Genomic DNA, 25,271 nt, shown 5'->3' on the forward strand with positions numbered 1-25,271 from the left:
TGGGTTACATTGACAGAGTGAGGTCAGTCTGCTCTTCCCTGGGTTTGTTACATTGACAGAGTTGGGTCAGTCTGCTCTTCCCTGGGTGTGTTACATTGACAGAGTTGGGTCAGTGTGCTCTTCCAGGGCGTGTCACATTGACAGAGTGGTGTCAGTCTGCGCTTCCCTGGGTGTGTTACATTGACAGAATGAGGTTAGTCTGCTCTTCCCAGGGCGTGTCACATTGAGAGAGTGGGGTCAGTCTGCTCTTTTATGGGTGGGTTACATTGACAGAGTGGTGTCAGTCTGCTCTTCCCTGGGTGTGTTGCATTGGCAGAGTGAGGTCAGTCTGCTCTTCCCTGGGTTTGTTACATTGACACAGTGGGGTCAGTCTGCACTACCCTGGGTGTGTTACATTGACAGAGTGGGGTCAGTCTGCTCCTCCCTGGGTGTGTTACATTGACAGAGTGGGGTCAGTCTGCAATTCCCTGGGTGTGTTACATTGACAGAGTGGGGTCAGTCTGCTCTTCCCTGGGTTTGTTACATTTACAGAGTGTGGTCAGTCTACTCTTCCCTGGGTGTGTTACATTGACAGAGTGGGGTAAGACTGCAGTTGACTGTGTGAGTAATTTTGCAGAAGCGGTTATTCTGCTCTTCTCTGGGTGGGTTACATTGACAGAGTGAGGTCAGTCTGCTCTTCCCTGGGTTTGTTAAATTGACAGAGTGGGGACAGTCTGCTCTTCCCTGGGTGTGTTACAGTGACAGGGTGGGTTCAGTCTGCTCCTCCATGGGTGTGTTACATTGACAGAGTTGGGTAAGACTGCAGTTGACTGTGTGAGTAATTTTGCAGAACCGGTCATTCTGCTCTTCTCTGGGTGGGTAACATTGACAGAGTGAGGTCAGTCTGATCTTCCCTGGGTGTGTTACAGTGACAGGGTGAGTTCAGTCTGCTCTTCCCTGGGTGTGTTACATTGACAGAGTGGGGTCAGTCTGCTCTTCCCTGGGTGTGTTATATTGACAGAGTGAGTTCAGTCTGCTCTTCCCTGGGTGTGTTACATTGACAGAGTGGGGTCAGTTTGCTCTTCCCTGGGTGTGTTACATTGACAGAGTGAGGTCAGTCTGCTCTTCCCTGGGTGTGTTACATTGACAGAGTGAGGTCAGTCTGCTCTTCCCTGGGTTTGTTACATTTACAGAGTGTGGTCAGTCTACTCTTCCCTGGGTGTGTTACATTGACAGAGTGGGGTCAGACTGCAGTTGACTGTGTGAGTAATTTTGCAGATGCGGTTATTCTGCTCTTCTCTGGGTGGGTTACATTGACAGAGTGAGGTCAGTCTGCTCTTCCCTGGGTTTGTTAAATTGACAGAGTGGGGACAGTCTGCTCTTCCCTGGGTGTGTTACAGTGACAGGGTGGGTTCAGTCTGCTCCTCCCTGGGTGTGTTACATTGACAGAGTTGGGTAAGACTGCAGTTGACTGTGTGAGTAATTTTGCAGAAGCGGTCATTCTGCTCTTCTCTGGGTGGGTTACATTGACAGAGTGAGGTCAGTCTGCTCTTCCCTGGGTGTGTTACAGTGACAGAGTGAGTTCAGTCTGCTCTTCCCTGGGTGTGTTACATTGACAGATTGGGGTCAGTCTGCTCTTCCCTGGCTGTGTTACATTGACAGAGTGGGGTCAGTCTGCTCTTCCCTGGGTGTGTTACATTGACAGTGTTGGGTCAGTCTGCTCTTCCCTGGGTGTGTTACATTGACAGAGTGGGGTCAGTCTGCTTTTCCCTGGGTGTGTTACATTGACAGAGTGGGGTCAGTCTGCTCTTTCCTGGGTGGGTTACATTGACAGATTGGGGTCAGTCTGTTCTTCCCTGGGTTTGTTACATTGACAGAGTGGGGTCAGTCTGCCCTTCCCTGGGTGTGTTACATTGACAGAGTGGGGGTCAGTCTGCTTTTCCTGGGTTTGTTACTTTGATAGGCTGGGGTCAGTGTGCACTTCCCTGGGTGTGTTACATTGACAGAGTGGGGTCAGTCTGCTCTTCCCTGGGTGTGTTACATTGACAGAGTGGGGTCAGTCTGCTCTTCCCTGTGTGTGTTACATTGACAGATTGGGGTCAGTCTGCACTTCCCTGGGTGTGTTACATTGACAGAGTGAGGTCAGTCTGCTCTTCTCTGTGTGTGTTACATTGACAGAGTGGTGTCAGTCTGCTGTTCCCTGGGTGTGTTATATTGACAGAGTGGGGTCAGTCTGCTCTTCCCTGGGTGTGTTCCATTGACAGAGTGGGGTCAGTCTGCTCCTCCCAGGGTTTGTTACATTGACAGAGTGGGGTCAGTCTGTTCTTCCCTGGGTGTGTTACATTGACAGAGTGAGGTCAGTCTGCTCTTCCCAGGGCGTGTCACATTGACAGAGTTGGGTCAATCTGCTCTTCCCTGGGTGGGTAACATTGACAGAGTATGGTCAGTCTGCTCTTCACTGGGTGTGTTACATTGACAGAGTGGGGTCAGTCTGCTCTTCCCTGTGTGTGTTACATTGACACAGTGGGGTCAGTCTGCTCTTCCCTGGGTGTGTTTCATTGACAGAGTGGGGTCAGTTTGCTCTTCCCTGGGTGTGTTACATTGACAGAGTGGTGTCAGTCTGCTCTTCCCAGGGCGTGTCACATTGACAGAGTGGGGCCAGTCTGCTCTTTTATGGGTGTGTTACATTGACAGAGTGGGGTCAGTCTGCTCTTCCCTGGGTGTGTTACATTGACAGAGTGGGGTCAGTCTGCTCTTCCCTGGGTGTGTTACATTGACAGAGTGGGGTAAGTCTGCAGTTCACTGTGTGATTAATTTTGCAGAAGAGGACATTCTGCTCTTCTCTGGGTGGGTTACATTGACAGAGTGAGGTCAGTCTGCTCTTCCCTGGGTTTGTTACATTGACAGAGTTGGGTCAGTCTGCTCTTCCCTGGGTGTGTTACATTGACAGAGTTGGGTCAGTGTGCTCTTCCAGGGCGTGTCACATTGACAGAGTGGTGTCAGTCTGCGCTTCCCTGGGTGTGTTACATTGACAGAATGAGGTTAGTCTGCTCTTCCCAGGGCGTGTCACATTGAGAGAGTGGGGTCAGTCTGCTCTTTTATGGGTGGGTTACATTGACAGAGTGGTGTCAGTCTGCTCTTCCCTGGGTGTGTTGCATTGGCAGAGTGAGGTCAGTCTGCTCTTCCCTGGGTTTGTTACATTGACACAGTGGGGTCAGTCTGCACTACCCTGGGTGTGTTACATTGACAGAGTGGGGTCAGTCTGCTCCTCCCTGGGTGTGTTACATTGACAGAGTGGGGTCAGTCTGCAATTCCCTGGGTGTGTTACATTGACAGAGTGGGGTCAGTCTGCTCTTCCCTGGGTTTGTTACATTTACAGAGTGTGGTCAGTCTACTCTTCCCTGGGTGTGTTACATTGACAGAGTGGGGTAAGACTGCAGTTGACTGTGTGAGTAATTTTGCAGAAGCGGTTATTCTGCTCTTCTCTGGGTGGGTTACATTGACAGAGTGAGGTCAGTCTGCTCTTCCCTGGGTTTGTTAAATTGACAGAGTGGGGACAGTCTGCTCTTCCCTGGGTGTGTTACAGTGACAGGGTGGGTTCAGTCTGCTCCTCCATGGGTGTGTTACATTGACAGAGTTGGGTAAGACTGCAGTTGACTGTGTGAGTAATTTTGCAGAACCGGTCATTCTGCTCTTCTCTGGGTGGGTTACATTGACAGAGTGAGGTCAGTCTGATCTTCCCTGGGTGTGTTACAGTGACAGGGTGAGTTCAGTCTGCTCTTCCCTGGGTGTGTTACATTGACAGAGTGGGGTCAGTCTGCTCTTCCCTGGGTGTGTTATATTGACAGAGTGAGTTCAGTCTGCTCTTCCCTGGGTGTGTTACATTGACAGAGTGGGGTCAGTTTGCTCTTCCCTGGGTGTGTTACATTGACAGAGTGAGGTCAGTCTGCTCTTCCCTGGGTTTGTTACATTGACAGATTGGGGTCAGTCTTCTCTTCCCTGGGTGTGTTACATTGACAGAGTGGGGTCAGTCTGCAATTCCCTGGGTGTGTTACATTGACAGAGTGAGGTCAGTCTGCTCTTCCCTGGGTTTGTTACATTTACAGAGTGTGGTCAGTCTACTCTTCCCTGGGTGTGTTACATTGACAGAGTGGGGTAAGACTGCAGTTGACTGTGTGAGTAATTTTGCAGAAGCGGTTATTCTGCTCTTCTCTGGGTGGGTTACATTGACAGAGTGAGGTCAGTCTGCTCTTCCCTGGGTTTGTTACATTGACAGATTGGGGTCAGTCTTCTCTTCCCTGGGTGTGTTACATTGACAGAGTGGGGTCAGTCTGCAATTCCCTGGGTGTGTTACATTGACAGAGTGAGGTCAGTCTGCTCTTCCCTGGGTTTGTTACATTTACAGAGTGTGGTCAGTCTACTCTTCCCTGGGTGTGTTACATTGACAGAGTGGGGTAAGACTGCAGTTGACTGTGTGAGTAATTTTGCAGAAGCGGTTATTCTGCTCTTCTCTGGGTGGGTTACATTGACAGAGTGAGGTCAGTCTGCTCTTCCCTGGGTTTGTTAAATTGACAGAGTGGGGACAGTCTGCTCTTCCCTGGGTGTGTTACAGTGACAGGGTGGGTTCAGTCTGCTCCTCCATGGGTGTGTTACATTGACAGAGTTGGGTAAGACTGCAGTTGACTGTGTGAGTAATTTTGCAGAAGCGGTCATTCTGCTCTTCTCTGGGTGGGTTACATTGACAGAGTGAGGTCAGTCTGATCTTCCCTGGGTGTGTTACAGTGACAGGGTGAGTTCAGTCTGCTCTTCCCTGGGTGTGTTACATTGACAGAGTGGGGTCAGTCTGCTCTTCCCTGGGTGTGTTATATTGACAGAGTGAGTTCAGTCTGCTCTTCCCTGGGTGTGTTACATTGACAGAGTGGGGTCAGTTTGCTCTTCCCTGGGTGTGTTACATTGACAGAGTGAGGTCAGTCTGCTCTTCCCTGGGTTTGTTACATTGACAGATTGGGGTCAGTCTTCTCTTCCCTGGGTGTGTTACATTGACAGAGTGGGGTCAGTCTGCAATTCCCTGGGTGTGTTACATTGACAGGGTGAGGTCAGTCTGCTCTTCCCTGGGTTTGTTACATTTACAGAGTGTGGTCAGTCTACTCTTCCCTGGGTGTGTTACATTGACAGAGTGGGGTAAGACTGCAGTTGACTGTGTGAGTAATTTTGCAGAAGCGGTTATTCTGCTCTTCTCTGGGTGGGTTACATTGACAGAGTGAGGTCAGTCTGCTCTTCCCTGGGTTTGTTAAATTGACAGAGTGGGGACAGTCTGCTCTTCCCTGGGTGTGTTACAGTGACAGGGTGGGTTCAGTCTGCTCCTCCCTGGGTGTGTTACATTGACAGAGTTGGGTAAGACTGTAGTTGACTGTGTGAGTAATTTTGCAGAAGCGGTCATTCTGCTCTTCTCTGGGTGGGTTACATTGACAGAGTGAGGTCAGTCTGCTCTTCCCTGGGTGTGTTACAGTGACAGAGTGAGTTCAGTCTGCTCTTCCCTGGGTGTGTTACATTGACAGAGTGGGGTCAGTCTGCTCTTCCCTGGGTGTGTTACATTGACAGAGTGAGGTCAGTCTGCTCTTCCCTGGGTTTGTTACATTGACAGATTGGGGTCAGTCTTCTCTTCCCTGGGTGTGTTACATTGACAGATTGGGGTCATTCTGCTCTTCCCTGAGTGTGTTACATTGACAGAGTGGGGTCAGTCTGTTCTTCCTTGGGAGTTTTACAGTGACTGGGTGGTGTCAGTCTGCTCTCCCCTGGGTGTGTTAAAGTGACAGAGTGGGGTCAGTCTGCTCTTCCCTGGGTGTGTTACATTGACAGAGTGGGGTCAGTCTGCTCTTCCCTGAGTGTGTTACATTGACAGAGTGATGTCAGTCTGTTCTTCCTTGGGTGTGTTAAATTGACAGTGTTGGGTCAGTCTGCTCTTCCCTGGGTGTGTTACATTGACAGAGTGGCGTCAGTCTGTTCTTCCCTGGGAGTGTTACAGTGACAGGGTGGTGTCAGTCTGCTCTCCCCTGGGTGTGTTACATTGACAGAGTGGTATCTGTCTGCTCTTCCCTGGGTGTGTTACAATGACAGAGTGGGGTCAGTGTGCACATCACTGGGTGGGTTACATTGACAGAGTGGGTAAGTCTGCAGTTCACTGTGTGAGTAATTTTGCGGAAGAGGACATTCTGCTCTTCTCTGGGTGGCTTACATTGACAGAGTGAGGTCAGTCTGCTCTTCCCTGGGTTTGTTACATTGACAGAGTTTGGTCAGTCTGCTCTTCCCTGGGTGTGTTACATTGACAGAGTTGGGTCAGTGTGCTCTTCCCAGGGCGTGTCACATTGACAGAGTGGGGTCAGTCTGCTCTTTTATGGGTGTGTTACTTTGACAGAGTGAGGTTAGTCTGCTCTTCCCAGGGCGTGTCACATTGACAGAGTGGGGTCAGTCTGTTCTTTTATGGGTGGATTACATTGACAGAGTGGGGTCAGTCTGCTCTTCCCTGGGTGTGTAACATTGGCAGAGTGAGGTCAGTCTGCTCTTCCCTGGGTTTGTTACATTGACACAGTGGGGTCAGTCTGCTCTTCCCTGGGTGTGTTACATTGAGAGATTGGGGTTAGTCTGCTCTTCCCCAAGTTTGTTACATTGACAGAGTGGGGTCAGTCTGCACTTCCCTGGGTTTGTTACATTTACAGAGTATGGTCTGTCAACTCTTCCCTGGGTGTGTTACATTGACGGAGTGGTGTAAGACTGCAGTTGACTGTGTGAGTAATTTTGCAGAAGCGGTCATTCTGCTCTTCTCTGGGTTGGTTACATTGACAGAGTGAGTTCAGTCTGCTCTTCCCTGGGTGTGTTACATTGACAGAGTGGGGTCAGTCTGCTCTTCCCTGGGTGTGTTACATTGACAGAGTGGGGTCAGTCTGCTCTTCCCTGGGTGGGTTACATTGACAGAGTGAGGTCAGTCTGCTCTTCCCTGGGTTTGTTACATTGACAGATTGGGGTGAGTCTTCTCTTTCCTGAGTGTGTTACATTGACAGAGTGGGGTCAGTCTGTTCTTCCTTGGGTGTGTTAAATTGACAGTGTTGGGTCAGTCTGCTCTTCCCTGGGTGTGTTACATTGACAGAGTGGCGTCAGTCTGTCCTTCCCTGGGAGTTTTACAGTGACAGGGTGGTGTCAGTCTGCTCTCCCCTGGGTGTGTTACATTGCCAGAGTGGGGTCAGTCTGCTCTTCCCTGGGTGTCTTAAATTGACAGAGTGGGGTCAGTCTGTTCTTCCCTTGGTGTGTTACATTGACAGAGTGGTATCTGTCTGCTCTTCCCTGGGTATGTTAAATTGACAGAGTGGGGTCAGTCTGTTCTTCCCGTGGTGTGTTACATTGACAGAGTGGTATCTGTCTGCTCTTCCCTGGGTATGTTACATTGACAGAGTGGGGTCAGTCTGCTCTTCCCTGGGTGTGTTACAATGACAGAGTGGGGTCAATGTGCACTTCACTGGGTGGGTTACATTGACAGAGTGGGGAAGTCTGCAGTTCACTGTGTGAGTAACTTTGCAGAAGAGGTCATTCTGCTCTTCTCTGGGTGGGTTACATTGACAGAGTGAGGTCAGTCTGCTCTTCCCTGGGTTTGTTACATTGACAGAGTTGGGTCAGTGTGCTCTTCCCAGGGCGTGTCACATTGACAGAGTGGGGACAGTCTGCTCTTTTATGGGTGGGTTACATTGACAGAGTGGTGTCAGTCTGCTCTTCCCTGAATGTGTTACATTGACAGAGTGAGTTCAGTCTGCTCTTCCCTGGGTGTTTTACATTGACAGATTGGGGTCAGTCTGCTCTTCCCTGGGAGGGTTACATTGACAGAGTGGGGTCAGTCTTCTCTTCCCTGGGTGTGTTACATTGACAGATTGGGGTCCGTCTGCTCTTCCCCAAGTTTGTTACATTGACACAGTGGGGTCAGTCTGCTCTTCCCTGGCTGTGTTACATTGACAGAGTGGGGTCAGTCTGCTCTTCCCTGGGTGTGTTACATTGACAGTGTTGGGTCAGTCTGCTCTTCCCTGGGTGTGTTACATTGACAGAGTGGGGTCAGTCTGCTCTTCCCTGGGTGTGTTACATTGACAGAGTGGGGTCAGTCTGCTCTTTCCTGGGTGGGTTACATTGACAGATTGGGGTCAGTCTGTTCTTCCCTGGGTTTGTTACATTGACAGAGTGGGGTCAGTCTGCCCTTCCCTGGGTGTGTTACATTGACAGAGTGGGGGTCAGTCTGCTTTTCCTGGGTTTGTTACTTTGATAGGGTGGGGTCAGTGTGCACTTCCCTGGGTGTGTTACATTGACAGAGTGGGGTCAGTCTGCTCTTCCCTGGGTGTGTTACATTGACAGAGTGGGGTCAGTCTGCTCTTCCCTGTGTGTGTTACATTGACAGACTGGGGTCAGTCTGCACTTCCCTGGGTGTGTTACATTGACAGAGTGAGGTCAGTCTGCTCTTCTCTGTGTGTGTTACATTGACAGAGTGGTGTCAGTCTGCTGTTCCCTGGGTGTGTTATATTGACAGAGTGGGGTCAGTCTGCTCTTCCCTGGGTGTGTTCCATTGACAGAGTGGGGTCAGTCTGCTCCTCCCAGGGTTTGTTACATTGACAGAGTGGGGTCAGTCTGTTCTTCCCTGGGTGTGTTACATTGACAGAGTGAGGTCAGTCTGCTCTTCCCAGGGCGTGTCACATTGACAGAGTTGGGTCAATCTGCTCTTCCCTGGGTGGGTAACATTGACAGAGTATGGTCAGTCTGCTCTTCACTGGGTGTGTTACATTGACAGAGTGGGGTCAGTCTGCTCTTCCCTGTGTGTGTTACATTGACACAGTGGGGTCAGTCTGCTCTTCCCTGGGTGTGTTTCATTGACAGAGTGGGGTCAGTTTGCTCTTCCCTGGGTGTGTTACATTGACAGAGTGGTGTCAGTCTGCTCTTCCCAGGGCGTGTCACATTGACAGAGTGGGGCCAGTCTGCTCTTTTATGGGTGTGTTACATTGACAGAGTGGGGTCAGTCTGCTCTTCCCTGGGTGTGTTACATTGACAGAGTGGGGTAAGTCTGCAGTTCACTGTGTGATTAATTTTGCAGAAGAGGACATTCTGCTCTTCTCTGGGTGGGTTACATTGACAGAGTGAGGTCAGTCTGCTCTTCCCTGGGTTTGTTACATTGACAGAGTTGGGTCAGTCTGCTCTTCCCTGGGTGTGTTACATTGACAGAGTTGGGTCAGTGTGCTCTTCCAGGGCGTGTCACATTGACAGAGTGGTGTCAGTCTGCGCTTCCCTGGGTGTGTTACATTGACAGAATGAGGTTAGTCTGCTCTTCCCAGGGCGTGTCACATTGAGAGAGTGGGGTCAGTCTGCTCTTTTATGGGTGGGTTACATTGACAGAGTGGTGTCAGTCTGCTCTTCCCTGGGTGTGTTGCATTGGCAGAGTGAGGTCAGTCTGCTCTTCCCTGGGTTTGTTACATTGACACAGTGGGGTCAGTCTGCACTACCCTGGGTGTGTTACATTGACAGAGTGGGGTCAGTCTGCTCCTCCCTGGGTGTGTTACATTGACAGAGTGGGGTCAGTCTGCAATTCCCTGGGTGTGTTACATTGACAGAGTGGGGTCAGTCTGCTCTTCCCTGGGTTTGTTACATTTACAGAGTGTGGTCAGTCTACTCTTCCCTGGGTGTGTTACATTGACAGAGTGGGGTAAGACTGCAGTTGACTGTGTGAGTAATTTTGCAGAAGCGGTTATTCTGCTCTTCTCTGGGTGGGTTACATTGACAGAGTGAGGTCAGTCTGCTCTTCCCTGGGTTTGTTAAATTGACAGAGTGGGGACAGTCTGCTCTTCCCTGGGTGTGTTACAGTGACAGGGTGGGTTCAGTCTGCTCCTCCCTGGGTGTGTTACATTGACAGAGTTGGGTAAGACTGCAGTTGACTGTGTGAGTAATTTTGCAGAAGCGGTCATTCTGCTCTTCTCTGGGTGGGTTACATTGACAGAGTGAGGTCAGTCTGCTCTTCCCTGGGTGTGTTACAGTGACAGGGTGAGTTCAGTCTGCTCTTCCCTGGGTGTGTTACATTGACAGAGTGGGGTCAGTCTGCTCTTCCCTGGGTGTGTTATATTGACAGAGTGAGTTCAGTCTGCTCTTCCCTGGGTGTGTTACATTGACAGAGTGGGGTCAGTTTGCTCTTCCCTGGGTGTGTTACATTGACAGAGTGAGGTCAGTCTGCTCTTCCCTGGGTTTGTTACATTGACAGATTGGGGTCAGTCTTCTCTTCCCTGGGTGTGTTACATTGACAGAGTGGGGTCAGTCTGCAATTCCCTGGGTGTGTTACATTGACAGAGTGAGGTCAGTCTGCTCTTCCCTGGGTTTGTTACATTTACAGAGTGTGGTCAGTCTACTCTTCCCTGGGTGTGTTACATTGACAGAGTGGGGTAAGACTGCAGTTGACTGTGTGAGTAATTTTGCAGAAGCGGTTATTCTGCTCTTCTCTGGGTGGGTTACATTGACAGAGTGAGGTCAGTCTGCTCTTCCCTGGGTTTGTTAAATTGACAGAGTGGGGACAGTCTGCTCTTCCCTGGGTGTGTTACAGTGACAGGGTGGGTTCAGTCTGCTCCTCCCTGGGTGTGTTACATTGACAGAGTTGGGTAAGACTGCAGTTGACTGTGTGAGTAATTTTGCAGAAGCGGTCATTCTGCTCTTCTCTGGGTGTGTTACATTGACAGAGTGAGGTCAGTCTGCTCTTCCCTGGGTGTGTTACAGTGACAGAGTGAGTTCAGTCTGCTCTTCCCTGGGTGTGTTACATTGACAGAGTGGGGTCAGTCTGCTCTTCCCTGGGTGTGTTACATTGACAGAGTGAGGTCAGTCTGCTCTTCCCTGGGTTTGTTACATTGACAGATTGGGGTCAGTCTTCTCTTCCCTGGGTGTGTTACATTGACAGATTGGGGTCATTCTGCTCTTCCCTGAGTGTGTTACATTGACAGAGTGGGGTCAGTCTGTTCTTCCTTGGGAGTTTTACAGTGACTGGGTGGTGTCAGTCTGCTCTCCCCTGGGTGTGTTAAAGTGACAGAGTGGGGTCAGTCTGCTCTTCCCTGGGTGTGTTACATTGACAGAGTGGGGTCAGTCTGCTCTTCCCTGGGTTTGTTACATTGACAGAGTTTGGTCAGTCTGCTCTTCCCTGGGTGTGTTACATTGACAGAGTTGGGTCAGTGTGCTCTTCCCAGGGCGTGTCACATTGACAGAGTGGTGTCAGTCTGCTCTTTTATGGGTGTGTTACTTTGACAGAGTGAGGTTAGTCTGCTCTTCCCAGGGCGTGTCACATTGACAGAGTGGGGTCAGTCTGTTCTTTTATGGGTGGATTACATTGACAGAGTGGGGTCAGTCTGCTCTTCCCTGGGTGTGTAACATTGGCAGAGTGAGGTCAGTCTGCTCTTCCCTGGGTTTGTTACATTGACACAGTGGGGTCAGTCTGCTCTTCCCTGGGTGTGTTACATTGAGAGATTGGGGTTAGTCTGCTCTTCCCCAAGTTTGTTACATTGACAGAGTGGGGTCAGTCTGCACTTCCCTGGGTTTGTTACATTTACAGAGTATGGTCTGTCAACTCTTCCCTGGGTGTGTTACATTGACGGAGTGGTGTAAGACTGCAGTTGACTGTGTGAGTAATTTTGCAGAAGCGGTCATTCTGCTCTTCTCTGGGTTGGTTACATTGACAGAGTGAGTTCAGTCTGCTCTTCCCTGGGTGTGTTACATTGACAGAGTGGGGTCAGTCTGCTCTTCCCTGGGTGTGTTACATTGACAGAGTGGGGTCAGTCTGCTCTTCCCTGGGTGGGTTACATTGACAGAGTGAGGTCAGTCTGCTCTTCCCTGGTTTTGTTACATTGACAGATTGGGGTGAGTCTTCTCTTTCCTGAGTGTGTTACATTGACAGAGTGGGGTCAGTCTGTTCTTCCTTGGGTGTGTTAAATTGACAGTGTTGGGTCAGTCTGCTCTTCCCTGGGTGTGTTACATTGACAGAGTGGCGTCAGTCTGTCCTTCCCTGGGAGTTTTACAGTGACAGGGTGGTGTCAGTCTGCTCTCCCCTGGGTGTGTTACATTGCCAGAGTGGGGTCAGTCTGCTCTTCCCTGGGTGTCTTAAATTGACAGAGTGGGGTCAGTCTGTTCTTCCCTTGGTGTGTTACATTGACAGAGTGGTATCTGTCTGCTCTTCCCTGGGTATGTTAAATTGACAGAGTGGGGTCAGTCTGTTCTTCCCGTGGTGTGTTACATTGACAGAGTGGTATCTGTCTGCTCTTCCCTGGGTATGTTACATTGACAGAGTGGGGTCAGTCTGCTCTTCCCTGGGTGTGTTACAATGACAGAGTGGGGTCAATGTGCACTTCACTGGGTGGGTTACATTGACAGAGTGGGGAAGTCTGCAGTTCACTGTGTGAGTAACTTTGCAGAAGAGGTCATTCTGCTCTTCTCTGGGTGGGTTACATTGACAGAGTGAGGTCAGTCTGCTCTTCCCTGGGTTTGTTACATTGACAGAGTTGGGTCAGTGTGCTCTTCCCAGGGCGTGTCACATTGACAGAGTGGGGACAGTCTGCTCTTTTATGGGTGGGTTACATTGACAGAGTGGTGTCAGTCTGCTCTTCCCTGAATGTGTTACATTGACAGAGTGAGTTCAGTCTGCTCTTCCCTGGGTGTTTTACATTGACAGATTGGGGTCAGTCTGCTCTTCCCTGGGAGGGTTACATTGACAGAGTGGGGTCAGTCTTCTCTTCCCTGGGTGTGTTACATTGACAGATTGGGGTCCGTCTGCTCTTCCCCAAGTTTGTTACATTGACACAGTGGGGTCAGTCTGCTCTTCCCTGGCTGTGTTACATTGACAGAGTGGGGTCAGTCTGCTCTTCCCTGGGTGTGTTACATTGACAGTGTTGGGTCAGTCTGCTCTTCCCTGGGTGTGTTACATTGACAGAGTGGGGTCAGTCTGCTCTTCCCTGGGTGTGTTACATTGACAGAGTGGGGTCAGTCTGCTCTTTCCTGGGTGGGTTACATTGACAGATTGGGGTCAGTCTGTTCTTCCCTGGGTTTGTTACATTGACAGAGTGGGGTCAGTCTGCCCTTCCCTGGGTGTGTTACATTGACAGAGTGGGGGTCAGTCTGCTTTTCCTGGGTTTGTTACTTTGATAGGGTGGGGTCAGTGTGCACTTCCCTGGGTGTGTTACATTGACAGAGTGGGGTCAGTCTGCTCTTCCCTGGGTGTGTTACATTGACAGAGTGGGGTCAGTCTGCTCTTCCCTGTGTGTGTTACATTGACAGACTTGGGTCAGTCTGCACTTCCCTGGGTGTGTTACATTGACAGATTGAGGTCAGTCTGCTCTTCTCTGTGTGTGTTACATTGACAGAGTGGTGTCAGTCTGCTGTTCCCTGGGTGTGTTATATTGACAGAGTGGGGTCAGTCTGCTCTTCCCTGGGTGTGTTCCATTGACAGAGTGGGGTCAGTCTGCTCCTCCCAGGGTTTGTTACATTGACAGAGTGGGGTCAGTCTGTTCTTCCCTGGGTGTGTTACATTGACAGAGTGAGGTCAGTCTGCTCTTCCCAGGGCGTGTCACATTGACAGAGTTGGGTCAATCTGCTCTTCCCTGGGTGGGTAACATTGACAGAGTATGGTCAGTCTGCTCTTCACTGGGTGTGTTACATTGACAGAGTGGGGTCAGTCTGCTCTTCCCTGTGTGTGTTACATTGACAGAGTGGGGTCAGTCTGCTCTTCCCTGGGTGTGTTTCATTGACAGAGTGGGGTCAGTTTGCTCTTCCCTGGGTGTGTTACATTGACAGAGTGGTGTCAGTCTGCTCTTCCCAGGGCGTGTCACATTGACAGAGTGGGGCCAGTCTGCTCTTTTATGGGTGTGTTACATTGACAGAGTGGGGTCAGTCTGCTCTTCCCTGGGTGTGTTACATTGACAGAGTGGGGTAAGTCTGCAGTTCACTGTGTGATTAATTTTGCAGAAGAGGACATTCTGCTCTTCTCTGGGTGGGTTACATTGACAGAGTGAGGTCAGTCTGCTCTTCCCTGGGTTTGTTACATTGACAGAGTTGGGTCAGTCTGCTCTTCCCTGGGTGTGTTACATTGACAGAGTTGGGTCAGTGTGCTCTTCCAGGGCGTGTCACATTGACAGAGTGGTGTCAGTCTGCGCTTCCCTGGGTGTGTTACATTGACAGAATGAGGTTAGTCTGCTCTTCCCAGGGCGTGTCACATTGAGAGAGTGGGGTCAGTCTGCTCTTTTATGGGTGGGTTACATTGACAGAGTGGTGTCAGTCTGCTCTTCCCTGGGTGTGTTGCATTGGCAGAGTGAGGTCAGTCTGCTCTTCCCTGGGTTTGTTACATTGACACAGTGGGGTCAGTCTGCACTACCCTGGGTGTGTTACATTGACAGAGTGGGGTCAGTCTGCTCCTCCCTGGGTGTGTTACATTGACAGAGTGGGGTCAGTCTGCAATTCCCTGGGTGTGTTACATTGACAGAGTGGGGTCAGTCTGCTCTTCCCTGGGTTTGTTACATTTACAGAGTGTGGTCAGTCTACTCTTCCCTGGGTGTGTTACATTGACAGAGTGGGGTAAGACTGCAGTTGACTGTGTGAGTAATTTTGCAGAAGCGGTTATTCTGCTCTTCTCTGGGTGGGTTACATTGACAGAGTGAGGTCAGTCTGCTCTTCCCTGGGTTTGTTAAATTGACAGAGTGGGGACAGTCTGCTCTTCCCTGGGTGTGTTACAGTGACAGGGTGGGTTCAGTCTGCTCCTCCATGGGTGTGTTACATTGACAGAGTTGGGTAAGACTGCAGTTGACTGTGTGAGTAATTTTGCAGAACCGGTCATTCTGCTCTTCTCTGGGTGGGTTACATTGACAGAGTGAGGTCAGTCTGCTCTTCCCTGGGTGTGTTACAGTGACAGGGTGAGTTCAGTCTGCTCTTCCCTGGGTGTGTTACATTGACAGAGTGGGGTCAGTCTGCTCTTCCCTGGGTGTGTTATATTGACAGAGTGAGTTCAGTCTGCTCTTCCCTGGGTGTGTTACATTGACAGAGTGGGGTCAGTTTGCTCTTCCCTGGGTGTGTTACATTGACAGAGTGAGGTCAGTCTGCTCTTCCCTGGGTTTGTTACATTGACAGATTGGGGTCAGTCTTCTCTTCCCTGGGTGTGTTACATTGACAGATTGGGGTCAGTCTGCTCTTCCTTGGGTGTGTTAAATTGACAGTGTTGGGTCAGTCTGCTCTTCCCTGGGTGTGTTACATTGACAGAGTGGCGTCAGTCTGTTCTTCCCTGGGAGTTTTACAGTGACAGGGTGGTGTCAGTCTGCTCTCCCCTGGGTGTGTTAAAGTGACAGAGTGGGGTCAGTCTGCTCTTCCCTGGGTGTGTTACATTGACAGAGTGGGGTCAGTCTGCTCTTCCCTGAGTGTGTTACATTGACAGAGTGATGTCAGTCTGTTCTTCCTTGGGTGTGTTAAATTGACAGTGTTGGGTCAGTCTGCTCTTCCCTGGGTGTGTTACATTGACAGAGTGGCGTCAGTCTGTTCTTCCCTGGGAGTGTTACAGTGACAGGGTGGTGTCAGTCTGCTCTCCCCTGCGTGTGTTACATTGACAGAGTGGTATCTGTCTGCTCTTCCCTGGGTGTGTTACAATGACAGAGTGGGGACAGTGTGCACATCACTGGGTGGGTTACATTGACAGAGTGGGGTAAGTCTGCAGTTCACTGTGTGAGTAATTTTGCGGAAGAGGACATTCTGCTCTTCTCTGGGTGGGTTACATTGACAGAGTGAGGTCAGTCTGCTCTTCCCTGGGTTTGTTACATTGACAGAGTTTGGTCAGTCTGCTCTTCCCTGGGTGTGTTACATTGACAGAGTTGGGTCAGTGTGCTCTTCCCAGGGCGTGTCACATTGACAGAGTGGGGTCAGTCTGCTCTTTTATGGGTGTGTTACATTGACAGAGTGAGGTTAGTCTGCTCTTCCCAGGGCGTGTCACATTGACAGAGTGGGGTCAGTCTGCTCTTCCCTGGGTGTGTAACATTGGCAGAGTGAGGTCAGTCTGCTCTTCCCTGGGTTTGTTACATTGACACAGTGGGGTCAGTCTGCTCTTCCCTGGGTGTGTTACATTGAGAGATTGGGGTTAGTCTGCTCTTCCCCAAGTTTGTTACATTGACAGAGTGGGGTCAGTCTGCACTTCCCTGGGTGTGTTACATTGACAGAGTGAGGTCAGTCTGCTCTTCCCTGGGTTTGTTACATTTACAGAGTATGGTCTGTCAACTCTTCCCTGGGTGTGTTACATTGACAGAGTGGGGTAAGACTGCAGTTGACTGTGTGAGTAATTTTGCAGAAGCGGTCATTCTTCTCTTCTCTGGGTCGGTTACATTGACAGAGTGAGTTCAGTCTGCTCTTCCCTGGGTGTGTTACATTGACAGAGTGGGGTCAGTCTGCTCTTCCCTGGGTGTGTTACATTGACAGAGTGAGGTCAGTGTGCTCTTCCCTGGGTGTGTTACATTGACAGAGTGGGGACAGTCTGCTCTTTTATGGGTGGGTTACATTGACAGAGTGGGGTCAGTCTGCTCTTCCCTGAGTGTGTTACATTGACAGAGTGGGGTCAGTCTGATCTTCCCTGGTTGTGTTACATTGACAGAGTGAGTTCAGTCTGCTCTTCCCTGGGTGTGTTATATTGACAGAGTGGGGTCAGTCTGCTCTTCCCTGGGAGGGTTACATTGACAGAGTGGGGTCAGTCTTCTCTTCCCTGGGTGTGTTACATTGACAGATTGGGGTCCGTCTGCTCTTCCCCAAGTTTGTTACATTGACACAGTGGGGTCAGTCTGCTCTTCCCTGGCTGTGTTACATTGACAGAGTGGGGTCAGTCTGCTCTTCCCTGGGTGTTTTACATTGACAGTGTGGTGTCAGTCTGCTCTTCCCTGGGTGTGTTACTTTGACAGAGCGGGGTCAGTCTGCTCTTTCCTGGGTGGGTTACATTGACAGATTGGGGCCAGTCTGTTCTTCCCTGGGTTTGTTACATTGACAGAGAGGGGTCAGTCTGCCCTTCCCTGGGTGTGTTACATTGACAGAGTGGGGGTCAGTCTGCTCTTCCCTGGGTTTGTTACTTTGATAGGGTGGGGTCAGTGTGCACTTCCCTGGGTGTGTTACATTGACAGAGTGGGGTCAGTCTGCTCTTCCCTGGGTGTGTTACATTGACAGAGTGGGGTCAGCCTGCTCTTCCCTGTGTGTGTTACATTGACAGATTGGGGTCAGTCTGCACTTCCCTGGGTGTGTTACATTGACAGAGTGGGGTCAGTCTGCACTTCCCTGGGTGTGTTACATTGACAGAGTGGGGTCAGTCTGCACTTCCCTGGGTTTGTTACATTGACAGAGTGGGGTCAGTCTGCTCTTCCCTGTGTGTGTTACATTGACAGAGTGGGGTCAGTCTGCTCTTCCCTGGGTGTGTTATATTGACAGAGTCCGGTCAGTCTGCACTTCCCTGGGTGTGTTACATTGACAGAGTGGAGTCAGTCTGCTCTTCCCTGGGTGTGTTACATTGACAGAGTGGGGTCAGTCTGCCCTTCCCTTGGTGTGTTGCATTGACAGAGTGGGGGTCAGTCTGCTCTTCCCTGGGTTTGTTACTTTGACAGAGTGGGGTCAGTCTTCTCTTCCCTGGGTGTGTTACATTGACAGATTGGGGTCAGTGTGCACTTCCCTGGGAGTGTTACAGTGACAGAGTTGGGTCAGTCTGCTCTTCAGTGCATGGGTCAGGTGACGGTTTACCTCTTTCATTGGGGCGGATGTCAAGGAGCATCTTAAACCGGAGAGGGATTGGGGGGGAATTGGAGCTGTTTAGAGAGAGAGTACAGAAGGTAAGACAGCTCCGCTGAAAGCACGGTAGTTAATGTTGCCCCGATTAAAATATTGAAGATGGCAGAGGGGCAGATGAGCTGAGACAGGGTGGGAGCTGGGAGATATTGATGATGTGGAAGGACAGTGTGTGTATCTGATCACATTCTGTCAGTCTGACTAATAGCAGTCATTCCTGACACTGGATTCACTGAGGGGTGAAGGCTACGTGAACAGAGTAGACTGTCCCTGTTATTCTGTTCCTGACTCTCCAGCTCCCACTCTGTTAGTGACCTCTCAGTCTCCCGGGAAATGGGCTGTTTCTCAATTGTGCCGGATTCCTGGCCTTTATCCTTGACCGAGCTGAGAGTTGATGGTCTGAGGAATATCATTCCCAAATGACTCCTGTCCAAGATAATACCGATTAATGTGTCTGTCTATCCTCCAGTAATCTGTAAACATCATTGGTCAGGGCTGGAGGGACATGGATTGATGACATTGAGGATGTTATGATCCAGACCAAACTCCTCTGCCTTAAGGAAATGGTCTCGACCCCTTTTCCTGATTTCCTGAAGGGAAGTGTAAGGCGTTACAATGTGATTGGTCAAACTGCCAGGCTTGGATCAAAACACACTTTACTCCACACTATCGTTGGAACACAAACATAAGGAAGAGAGATTGGACAAACCGAACTCGATTGGAAAACTTAACTAAATGAACATTATTTAACTATAAACAGCAACTGTTCGGATATAGTAACATTCCATAAACCACACAATTCTGGTCTGTCTGCTATCGGGAGAATGGGGTGAAACTTGTAAAGATTCAGAAAAGATTTACAAGGATGTTTGCAGAGTCAGGATTTCTGATTGTTTTGTGGCTGGAGTTTATTTTATCCTTGTGTAGATTTGACACATTAACCCTCCCTCCCCACCACTACAGAAGCTGTTGGAACTGTTCAGTGTTTCCAGTGGCTTCTGTAATTATTTCAGGTTCCTGACTGGAGCAGTCTCTCACTTTTCGAACAAAACAAACCCATCCTTGTGCTGCAACCAATATTTCAATAAGAAATGGGAAGCAGCAGAGGGGAAAGCTTCTGAGATGCCGAGCAATGCTGCCCGGTTCCACACTGCAATTCACAGGAACCATCACCAGGAAAAGCAAGGAGCAATCTGACAGATCCGGTTTACCACAGAATGAAAGATTTATTTCCTCGATTTATCCCAGTGCCTTACCTTTAAAAGGCTGTTTACAAACCACAACACTGCAATGGCTGGGAATCGGACCCAGGTCAACTGCTTGGAAGACAGCTCTGCTCCCCACTATCCCACCATCACCCTGCTCCCAGCTCCCTCCCCATTCCCAAACACACTTAACAAGGCCGTGATCATCACCAACTGGATTGGGGCTGAAATCCAAACATACACATCCTCTGTATCTAACCCAGTGATGGAGCTATCCTGATTGAGTTTGATGTGAACAGGATGGGGGAAGTGGGGGATTTAATCAGTACCTAACGCCGAGCTCAAAATGGCCTGGGAATTTGAAATGCTGCAGTGTAGAGGGAGATTTACTCTGTATCTGACCCCATTCTCTACCTGCCCTGGGGATTTAAATGGAGACAGTTTAATGGGAGCTTTATTTTGTCTGGAACCCTGTGCTCCCTCTGCCCTGGGAGTGTTTGCTGGGATCACTGTCTAACCTCTGTGATATGGATCCTATGAAGATTGATGGGAGACAGTGTAAATGGAATTGTCAGGATCCAATTCCTTCACGTGGATGAGAGAAGGTGGGAAAAAATGATACCAGTGGGACTGAAGGGTCAGTAGCAGAATGAAGACACCATTGGCTCAGAGAGAGTAGACAGGAGAGAGGGTCATGAGGGTTTCAGACTGGAGGGAGCTACAGGCACATACAAGTTGGGAACTGTTTTCAGTAAAAGACAATTGATCCCAGGTCACTGCAGAGTGGAAGAATCTGATGCCTTTCCCTCACTATCCCCCTCCAATCCCTGGGAAGATCTGCTCCCACACCATGTTCCATCCCAACTGCTGACTGTGTTACATACATTAATACATTGGAGCTGGGCAGAGGTGCTTTTAACCCTGGGATCTTGCTGTGTAACTTGCCTCCAAAATGCTCTTGCTCCCCCTTTCAACTAATCTTTTCCCTCTTTTATCCCGAGGAACCTTTGTTTGGAAAGCTGCAACGTGAAGATCCAAAATGTTCGAGTCCAGGAAAGAACAACCTCCAGAGGGGGAGCACTGGCCTGAGGCCTGAGGCCTGGTCGACAGGCTGCACCCCGTGGGGGCCCACAGTGAGTTGTGTGTTTATTTACCCCGAGGTTTAATCTCCTCTGGGGGACCCTGGGTTTTAGGGGCCTCTGGGTAACTGGCTCCTGTCAGATTGTGGCCCTGTCATTTTTAAAACAGGTTTGAAGCCTGGGGTTAAAGTTTGTCAATCCCCAGGATCTGAGAGGTAGGACTCTCTTAGGGTGGAATTAAAACCCAAATGCTGTGACCCTCTCTAAAGACTCCCTCTCTCACCCTTCTCTCTCACCCCTCTCTCTCTCACACCCCTCTCTCTCACCCTCCCTCTCTCATCCCGTCCCTCTTCCCCCTCCCACTCTCATCCCTCCTCTCTCACACTCTCCCTATCTCACCCCTCTCTCACAGCCCCTCCTGCTCTCACCCACGCTCTCTTGCACCCCCTATCTCTCTCACCCCCTTCTCTCTCACTGCCTCTCTCTCACACACCCCCTTTCTCTCTCACCTTGTTATCTCTCTCTCCCTCACTCTCTCTCACCCCCTCTCTCTCCACCCTGCTCTCTCACTCTCACCCCTCCCTCTGTCATCCCTCACCCTCTCTCCCCTTTACACCCTCTCTCTCCCCCGCCCTCTCTCATCCCCTCATGTCTCTCGCTCCCTTTTTCTCTCTCTCATTCCCCTTCCCTCTCGCACTCTGTCTCACACTTCCACTCTCTTTCTCTCTCGCACCCTCTTTCTCTTGTTCACCCCATTTCTCCATCTCTTTTGACCCCTTTCTTCCTCCCTCCTTCTTGCTCCCGCTCTGTCTCTCTCTAGCGCCCACTCTCTCATCCCATCTCCCTCACACCCTTCTAACTGTCTCATCTGTTCACTCGCTCTCTCTCTCTGTCTCTCTCTCTCTCAACCCATCATTCACTGTCTATCTCACCCTCTCTCTCACCTCTTTAACTCTCTCTCTCTCTCGCGTCCCATCTCTCTCATCCCTCTTTATCTTGCTGTCCCCCTTTCTCTCTCACCCTTTCTCTATCTCTCCTCCTTTCTCTCAATCCCTCTCTCTCACCCCCTCTCTCTCCCACTCTCTCTCCCACCTCCTCTCTCTCACCCCCTCACATTCACTCTTTCTCTGACCTTCTCTCTCTCTTTCTCTTCCCCCTCTCTCTTTCTCCCCCTCTCTCCTTTTCTCAGACCTCTCTCCCTTTCTCACCCCTCTCTCCCTCACCCCTTTCTCTCTTACCCCCTCTCTCTCAACCCCTCTCTCTCACCCTCTCTCTCTCACCCCCGCATCCCCTCTCCTCCCCCCTCTATCCCCCCTCTCTCCCCCGCTCTCTCACCCCCTCTCTCCCCCTCTCCTCCATCTCTCCCCCTCTCTGCCATCTCTCTACCCCCTCTCTGTGCCCTCTCTCTGCCCCCAATCCCACCCCCTCTCCCTCTCCCCCTCCCTCCTCCTCCCTCGCCCCCTCTCTCTCATCCTCTCTCCCCCCTCCTCTCTCGCCCCTCTGTCTCGCACCCCTCTCTCACCCCCCCTCTCTCTCTCACATTCTCTCTCTCTGTCTCACTCTTCTGCTCGCTCTCTTCCTCTTGCGGTCTCTCTCTCACTCTCTCACCCTCTTCTCACGTTCTCTCTCTCTCCCTGCCTCTCTCCCTCTCTCTTGCCTCCCGCTCTCTCTTATCTCACGGTCTCTCTCGTTCGCTCTCTCTCACTCGTGCTCTCTCTCTCTCTGTCGCTCATGCTCTCTCTGTCTGTCACTCTCACTCTTGCTCTATCTCTCTCTGTCTGTCGCTCTCTCTCTCTCCATCTCTCTCTCTCAGTCCTCCCCCTCACCTCCTTTCTCTTGCAACCCATCTTTCTCAACCCCTCTCTCCCCCGTCTCTCTCTAACCCTCTCTCTCTCTCTCACCCCCTCTTTCCCCAGTCTCTCTCTTAACCTCTCTCTCTCAAAACCTCTCTCACCCCCTCTCTCTCAACCTCTCTCTCCCCCCTCTCAACCCCCCTCTCTCAATTGCTCTCTCACCCCTCTCATTCTCACCCTCTCTCTCTTCCCCTCTCTCCCACCCTCTCTCTCTCACTCCCGTCGCTCTCTCTCTCAAGCCCCCCCTCTCTCTCTCACATCTATCTCCCTCTCACCCCCCTCTCTCACTCCCCTCTCTCTCTGTCACCCCTCTCTCTCCCACCCCAATCTCTTTCACATCCCCCTCTCTCTCTCACACACACACTCTCACACACCCTCGCTCTCTCACCCCTCCCTCTCTCCCACCATCTCTCTGCCTCTTTCTCATCCCCTCTCTCTCCTTCTCGCTCCCTCTCTCTCACCTACTCTCTCTCTCCCACCTCCTCTCTGTCACTCACTCCCACCTCTCCCTCTCACCGCCCTCTCCCCCTCTCTCTCTCCCCCTCTATCTCACCTCCTCTCTCTCACCCCTCTCTCTCGCACCCCTCTCTCACCCCCCTCTCTCTCACATTCTCTCTCTCTGTCTCACTCGTCTGCTTGCTCTCTTCCTCTTGCGGTCTCTCTCTCACTTTCTCACCCGCTTCTCACGCTCTCTCTCTCTCCCTGCCTCGATCCCACTCTCTTGCCTCCCGCTCTCTCTTATCTCACGGTCTCTCTCGTTCGCTCTCTCTCACTCGTGCTCTCTCTCTGTCGCTCATGCTCTCTCTGTCTGTCACTCTCACTCTCTCTCTCCCCTCTCACTCAGTCCACCCTATCTCTCTCACCTCTTCGCTCTCACTCTTGCTCTATCGTTCTCTCTGTCTGTCACTCTCTCACCCCTCACTCTCACTCCCTCTCTCTCTCAGCCCCCCTCACCACCCCTTCTCTCGACACCCCTCAATCTCCCATCCCCTCACTCTCTCCACGCCCCTCCGTCTCTCACCCCCCTCTCTCTCAATCCCTCGCTCTCTCTCACATCCAACTCTCTCTCACCCTTCTCTCTCAACCCCCCTCTCTCTCCTCTCTCTCTTCCTCACCCCTCTCTCCCACCCCAATCTCTTTCACAACCCCCCTCTCTCTCACACACACTCTCACAGACCCTCGCTCTCTCACCCCCTCCCTCTCTCCCACCATCTCTCTGCCTCGTTCTCATCCCCTTTCTCTCCTTCTCACTCCCTCTCTCTCACCACCCCCTCTCTCAACCCCCCCCACTCTCTCATTCCCTCAGTCTCTCACCCCCTCTCTCTCAACCCCTTGCTCTCTAAACCCCCCCACTCTCACCCCCCTCTCTCTCACTCCCCCTCTCTCTCACCACCCCCTCTCTCAACCCCCCACACTCTCTCATTCCCTCAGTCTCTCACCCCCTCTCTCTCAACCCCTTGCTCTCTAAACCCCCCCACTCTCACCCCCCTCTCTCTCACTCCCCCTCTCTCTCACCACCCCCTCTCTCAACCCCCCACACTCTCTCATTCCCTCAGTCTCTCACCCCCTCTCTCTCAACCCCTTGCTCTCTAAACCCCCCCACTCTCACCCCCCTCTCTCTCACTCCCCCTCTCTCTCACCACCCCCTCTCTCAACCCCCCACACTCTCTCATTCCCTCAGTCTCTCACCCCCTCTCTCTCAACCCCTTGCTCTCTAAACCCCCCCACTCTCACCCCCCTCTCTCTCACTCCCCCTCTCTCTCACCACCCCCTCTCTCAACCCCCCACACTCTCTCATTCCCTCAGTCTCTCACCCCCTCTCTCTCAACCCTTGCTCTCTAAACCCCCCCACTCTCACCCCCCTCTCTCTCACTCCCCCTCTCTCTCACCACCCCCTCTCTCAACCCCCCACACTCTCTCATTCCCTCAGTCTCTCACCCCCTCTCTCTCAACCCCTTGCTCTCTAACCCCCCCTCCCTCTCCATCTCCCTCTGTCTCTCACACCCCCTCTCTCTCCATCCCATCTCACTCTCTCACACCCCACTCTCTCTCACACACCCCCTCTCTCTCACCCCCACTCCCTCACCCCCTCTGTCTCACCCATCTCTCTCCCCCCTCCCGCTCTCTCCACTCTCTCGCTCCCCCCTCTCTCGCCCTCCCCTCTCTCTCACCCTTCCCTCTCTCTCGCCCACCCCACTCTCTCTCCCTCCCCTCTCTCGCCCTCCCCTCTTTCGCCCTCCCCTCTCACTCGCCCACCCCTCACTGGCTCTCCCCTCTCTCTCCCTGCCCCCTCTCTCTCTCCCTCCCCTCACTGGCCCTCCCATCTCTCTCCGTCCCCCTCACTCTCCTTCCCCTCTCTTGCCCTCCCCTCCCTCTCACTCTCCCTCCCCTCTCAATCTCCCTCCCCTCTTACTCTCCCTCCCCCTCCACCCACCCAGCCTCCACTCTCTCTCCCACCCGCTCTCTCCCACGCTCTCTCCCCTCTTCTCTCTACCCCCTCCCCCTCTCACCTGTCTCACACCCTCCACTCCCCCTCCTCTCTCTCCTCCCTCCTCTCTCTTCCTTCCTCTCTGACCCTCCTCTGTCCCCTCCTCTCTTTCCTCCTCTCTCCCCCTCCTCTCTCCCCTACTCTTTCTCCTCATTGCTCTCCTTCTCTATCTCTCCCTTATCCTCTCTCCCCTCCTCTCTCTTCGCACCTCTCTCTTCCCTCCTCTCGCCTCCTCTCTCTCCCACTCTCTCTCTCTCTTGCTCTCTCTCTCTCTCACTCTCTCTCCCCTCTCTCTCTGCACTCTCTCCCCTCTCTCTCCTTCCCCTCTTTCTCTCCCCGAACTTTCTCTCCCCCCACTCTCTCTCTCTGCCCACTCTCTGTGCCTCATCTCTCTGTCCTCTCCCTACCGTCCCCCCGTCCCCCTCTGTCCCCCACACTCTGCATCCCCCATTCTCTGTCCCCCTCTCTCTGACCCCTTCTCTCTTCCCCACTCTGTACCCCTCTCTCTGCCCCCGACTCTCTGTCCCCCTCTATCTCCCCCACTCTCTGTGCCCCTGCTCTGTAGTCCTCTCTCTGTCCCCCCCTCTCTCTCTGTCCCCCTCTCGCTCTGTCCCCCTCTCTCTGTCCCCCTCTCTCTGTCCCCCTCTCTCTGTCCCCCTCTCTCTGTCCCCCTCTCTCTGTGCCCCTCTCTCTCCCACCCGCCTCACTATCCCCCCTCTTTGTCCTCCTCTCTCTCTGTTCCCCTCTCTCTCAGTCCGGCTCTCTCTGTTCCCCCTATCTCTGTCGCCCTCTCTCTCCCACCGTCTCTCTCAGACCCCCTCTCCCTCCCACCACATCT

The sequence above is a fragment of the Chiloscyllium punctatum genome, chromosome 31 (assembly GCF_047496795.1).
Source record: "Chiloscyllium punctatum isolate Juve2018m chromosome 31, sChiPun1.3, whole genome shotgun sequence".
NCBI lineage: Eukaryota > Metazoa > Chordata > Chondrichthyes > Orectolobiformes > Hemiscylliidae > Chiloscyllium > Chiloscyllium punctatum.